Below are 6,452 nucleotides of genomic sequence, written 5' to 3'. Positions count from 1 at the left end.
TTTATGATAATGTTAGCGATAATATTATGGATTATACCACAGTATTAATACCACTTTGTAAATAGGGCTGTGTATTGGCAAGAATCTGGCGATACGATACAAATCACAATACTAGGATCACGATACAATATATCACGATATATCATGATACTGTTAAAAAGCAATTTTTTGTTTGTTTCTTTTTTTTTAAATGATTATTTCCTTGAAGAATTGAATCCCATCAGAAACATGCACAAATACTAAACATATTTTTATTTGATCACAACAGGATCTAATGCTATATCACAAAAATTTCCTGTGTTAAATCTTAAATTATATGTTACAGATATTGCAGTTTAAGATCTTGTTCAAATGTTCACATTCTATTAGTTCATAACTAACATCATAACATTATTTTTGTGCAATCCCAACAAAGGAACTAACATTATTTAATAAAAGAGTGTTAAATAATAATAAATAAAATATAAACAAAAAAGAAACACAAAAATTAAAAATTAACCTCTACAATATCTGCATTGAAATAAATACCTAAAAATATCAATACAGTACTTTTTAATATCATAACAGTATTGTGAAATGAAATATCATGATATATTGTAGAACCGATATTTTCTTACACCCCTATCTGTAAATATTGTGTATATTGTGTCGGAGAGTGAGTGAGTGAGTGGGTGAGTGAATGAATGAGTGAGTGAGTGAGTGCCTCATGTCATATAAATGCAACACTGGATTATTGAATAGTATGTGTGACAGGTTAAAACGCCTTATTTTTTTGTATGTTAAAAGCGCATTATTTCTTTGAAATGTTCACCATGGGTCATTAAGAAGTCTATTTGTTCTCAGGTATGATTACAGCTTGATATTTATTGGTACTGAAGTACACAGGTGCAGTATAATTACGTTTCTATTTAATGAATGAGGGAAAATATAGGTTTATACAAATTTAATATTACATTTAAAATGGTTGTTATTAACCCTTGTATGGTGTCTGGGTCTGTGGGACCAGTTTTCATTTTTTATTAAAAGAACAATAATGAGTAATAATTATTTTTACCTCTACCAAGGAACGGCGGAGGTTATGTTTTCATCTGGGTTTGTTTGTTTGTTGGCAAGACAACTCAAAAAGTTAAGGAAGAATTTTGATGAAATTTTCAGGAAATGTTGATACAGGCACAAGGACCAAATGATTAAATTTTGATGGCGATGGGGGGTCTGGGGGGGGGGGCTGATCTGCCTTGGCAGAGGTCTGTGCTCTCCAAGTGATTTTCTAGTTTTATGGATTTTTTCCTCATATCTTGATTTTAATACATTTTACTAAAAAAACAAACCAAAAACAAGTAGCACTTTAATTCATACATGTGATCTAGCAAAGGCAAAAGGCAAATATTAGGCATATATGCTTTTTATGTTGCTTGTAATTGGGATGAAGTAAACATCTGTTGAGTATTTCAACATAGAAGTGTTTGATTATGTTGAATTAAAAACCCACAAATGTAGTTGGTCCACCACACCCACAAACACTGGCTGAATAACAAAAATCTGAACACCACACAAGGGTTAAAATCATTACATATTTTGTTTAAAAACCTAATGCATTTACAAAGGCTTCATTTAAAACACGCAATGCATTGCTTTGTTCGATGTTTCATGTCTGATCGACTGATACTGTCTCAGAGGAAGTTGTTGTACGCATGTGCGTCGTTGAGATTATTATTGTAATGGCTGTCGTTGAATAAACTATGAACGAGTGAGGACACGCAGCTAGTTTTTGATCTTTTCAAAAACTCACACAATGCAGCCATCTCCTTTAAACATCCGGGTGGAGAGCGCAACATATGGTATGATTGTTTTAAATGATGTATATTTTATATCAGTGGTTCTTAACCTTGTTGGAGGTACTGAACCCCACCAGTTTCATATGCGCATTCACCGAACCCTTCTTTATTAAAAAATAAAATATGATTTTTTTCAAATTCAAGACACAGGTATATGTTTTACTGGTGCACAAAATGAACCGTGCATTAACATCACTGTGTTCAAAGAACAAAACCAATACAGTGCGTGAACTCACAACAAATTACATACCTTTTCACAAAGACATGACCTTTTTTAATACAACCACACTGAAATGGTTTTAATTTTTAACCTTATGTATTCCAATAATGAACTTATTGTATTTATGCTATTTATCATTTTTAACATTTTAACACACACCCATCACCTGATTTCCATCAGGCTACAATAATAATGAATATTTACTGCAAATCAGTGTGACTGACGGCTTTAGCGTAACACGATTTCTCCATCCGCGACGGTGCGTCGGTCGTCACATCAACTGACCAGTGCGGTGACCGAAAAATGTAAACAAACGTGGCTGCCTCCGTGGTTAACAGGAAGTAGCCAAAGTCATAACAACGATGTGGAAAATACTCAAATAATTAATCGTCAGACGAGTGGAAGAGATTATAAACACTTCCGGATGTGTTGTAGTGCTATAAGCAACAACAATACACCGCGTATATTGGATGTCAATCAGAGAAAGAGTCTCCGAAGCCGTTTGTTTACATACACGGACCTAGCCCAACACACACACCCAACTAATGAGTCGAGTGTGTGTCTTGACCTCCGCCGAACCCCTGAGATTGACTCACCGAACCCCTAAGGTTCGATCGAACCCAGGTTAAGAACCACTGTTTTATATAGTACTGCAATGTTGTGGAGGAGCCCAACCAGGGCCTGGAGTTGAGAATTAGGTCTAGCTATAAACTCTATATGCATTACATCAGCTGCAACTATGTTTGACTGCACTGTCCCTGTCAAATAAATAAATAAAACCCCTAAAGACCCAAACATCCACTGGCAACCAATATCACTTACTGATTAGGGATACAAATTATCAATTAATCATTAGTTGGTTGACTTTATTGATCGATTAACGATTAATTGATCAGCGGCAATTTTCCTGAGAACCTGAATTTGCCTTTCGATATGGTCTATAAGAATAAAAGCTGAATATTGTTTATATACTTCATGAAAAACGCATGTCATATTCCTTAATGATTGGTTTACTGTACTATTGGATATAGTACAGGCAATGACATTTATGGAGCAGAAGTAAATGAATTCTGCAGAGAAATTCAATAAAATAAATAGATCTGAGGAGGGGCAGTTTAGAAGAAATAGGTATTTCTGACTTTGCATCACTGACATAATGGAGCAAGATTTCAGCTGAGATGCCCCCACCCCAAATCCCACTGTGGAAAAGGGCAATGAACCCACAATTAATAATTTAATCGAGCAAATTCTTATTGTCAATTAATTGATAGTCGATTAATTGTTTACTTCCCTATTACTAGGGCTGGGTAAAAAAAAATCGATTTAATCGATCTTAGATCGATTTTGTTTTAATTTTGCGTAATCGATTAATAGTGGATGAGCTCGATTTTTCAGAGCAGGACCGGGAGTACATGGAAGCATGACCAGCTCTGTCTTGCGAACCCCTGTGGAAGATGGGGCGTTTTGGTCTCGCTTGCAACAGCTCTGACGTGGAAAAGATGCAGAGGAAAACCCCTCCGCTGGAGGTCCTCCCGGCCTCAAACTCGAACCCACAGTGTGAAGGAACTGGCCGCCCGGAGGTTCCCAAGGCGAGTCGTGGAAGCCGGTCGTTTTTGGAATGATAACTTGGATCCATACTATCACCTATGGCTGAGTATGGAGTTAGAGGAATAGTAAAGCGACAATGTCCGACCGCTACGCTACCACCACCCCCCGCGCTCCCCGACCAACAGTCACGGAGCGCACCCTCTCACCCCCCATGGATAGAAGCCACCAGCCATAAAATACAATAAAGATGATGGAGAAGTCCGTTGTGAGCCACTGTAGAAACATGGTAGTGTTTCTGTCCTGTTCATTATTTCAGAGCAGATTCAGCTCCTTCCTGCTGAAATGTCATATTTATTTCCTTTCTAATATCAATATTGATACCAGTATTGACGTGTTGCATGACTGCAGTAGTCAAATAATCAGGTTACACCTCAAAATTGTACTTTGGTGTCACTAATTTAATCTGAATCAATCAATTAATACTGAATTGAATCGATATTGGATTGAATCGAATCATGAATAATCGATTCAGAACCTTATGAATCGAAATCGAATTGATTATGGGAATTGGCCATGATACCCAGCCCTACCTATTAATGATATAAAACGTTAAAGCTGCGTATGACTTTCATCACCAATTTTTCATCAGATCTGTAAAACCCGAGTGACAGCCTAAGTACCACAAATCTGTTAGTCTTTCCATGATTATGCACCTGAATCACTCCCCTTACAGTAAAGAACTTCGAAGGGTACTCCACCACAAACATTCCATTTGTTTATGTAGCAAAACAGAACCTAAACAAAACCGTCACTCAGATTTTTTCGGGATTCCACAAAGCCGCAGTGTGGCCATAGCAGCAAGAAACACGGAAATGGCTTCAACACTGCGTGGAATCCCAAAAAAGCCTGCGTCTGAGAGTGAACCAGAGTTCCCCTAAATCCCCTAAATTAAAAGGCCAAAAGTGTATTTTGTGTATTTTTGCGGTAAACCTACAGGAGGAGGGTGATGCTAAAAGTCACCACGTATCACACACTCAACCTTTACCAGGTCAGATCATGTCTCTGCAGCTCTTTTAAAGCCAGTGTCCATTTTGTCTGTGTTATAAAGGACATTAACTCTGTCTCGGTCGACTCTAAAACACAGTAGGTGAAGGCGGTGCACCTTAACCCTGATGTCAGCCATGATAAAGCACAAAAAGAAGAGCCCCTGAAGTGACCTCCTATCTACTTTTCCTAAACACTTTTCTTTGACCTCAATGAAAAATGTCCTGAGGTCAAAGAGAGATGAAAATGATAATTTAGAAGGACTTAAGGGGAAAGACACTGCAGTGCACAGAGAAACCACACAGACTCACAATAGGCGGATGTTACAGAGGTCTGTGATGAAACTCCAGTGTTATTAAGATGAAGAGCATAACTTTCTGCAAAATGTTCTTACGATGTTAACCCTTTTCAGACTGCCATTATAACATGCCGCCTAGATGTTTTCATGTTTTCTTTGCAATAAAAGTGTAAGAAAATGTCTTTTTTGCCAACTCTTTTGCGCCTTTGTTTTCAGGAAGAATTTAATTTTCAATATCTGGCCATTAACTATCATTGTTACAAAAATAAATGCTTAAACAGTCTGTTTTAGTAAAAAAAAACAAACAAACATAAAAAACAGACTTGAAGTGTTTAGCATATTTATCATCAGAAAAACTGTTAAAAGTCCACTTTTTGAAATTGCAAAAATAAACTTTCAACTATTTTACATTTGCTCAAACATGCTTTTTGGTCTTGAACATTTTTTTTTCATTCCAGCCGTGTCAATGAAATATATTTTTACTGTGTTATCTGTTTACATCCTGTATTAACCCTTCAACAACAGCAGTCTCTCCAGTGCTGCATTTTGCACTTTACAGGAAAAAATGAACGTAACTCCTGAACTATTTGCATTATCCACAAAATTCAAATACTATCGGAAAGCTGTCATCCTGAGCTTTCTGACACTATATACCACTTCACAGCAGCAATGTGGGACTCTATTACACATAGAAATGTGTACAACTGTTTCAGAGACTTCCACAAATCATCGCATTGATTCATCGCGTGATTTAATGGAAAAATCGACAATACGCACTTCTGTTTTTTCAACATTTAGTAAACATGGGTAAAGTTTTGCACATATGTCCAATGGAAAAGCCACTAATGACTTGCTCCCTATTTGTATATTATATTCCTCCCAATGTGACTGTAATTCCTACATTATATACAAACATGCCAGTTGCATGGAAAGAATACAACATCTGTCAACTACTAAGAACTGTACATATTTTCTTGTATTGCACATTGGTTTTGTTAAAATCATTATTGCACAGAGTCCTGTTTCAGATTTGAAGGCAACCAATGTTTTTCATAATTTACTGACACTGGGAACATAATCTAATTGAATGCCATATCGCTGTTTTATCATATATGTCGAGATGAGTTACCACCACCTAGCTTCAGCCGCAAGTAAGAAATGGAGGGAGGTGTAATACACAGAGGTGTCACACAAAGACCTAGAAAAGTAAAGTGAGCAAAGAGTGGGAAGGACCAGGAGTCAAAGTAGAGGAAGAAAGTGAAGAGACGAACAATAAGAGGCAGAGTGAGGGAGAAGTGGGAGACGGAGAGATTAAAGGGAGAGAAAGAATAAGAGAAAGATGCAGGATGACTGGTGATGAATAATTGCTGGTGAGAACACAGCAGCTCATAGACACTCAGCCTCTCCTGCCGCTGCTTAGCTGGAGGGCTCAGCAACATCAACAGCAGCATTAAAAATAGCTGCGATTATATGAAAACAGGCCTGGGGAGAAGTGTATTTACAAATA

Source organism: Sphaeramia orbicularis, chromosome 22 (genome assembly GCF_902148855.1).
Source record: "Sphaeramia orbicularis chromosome 22, fSphaOr1.1, whole genome shotgun sequence".
Taxonomy (NCBI): domain Eukaryota; kingdom Metazoa; phylum Chordata; class Actinopteri; order Kurtiformes; family Apogonidae; genus Sphaeramia; species Sphaeramia orbicularis.
Note: the sequence above shows the minus strand (reverse complement) of the source record.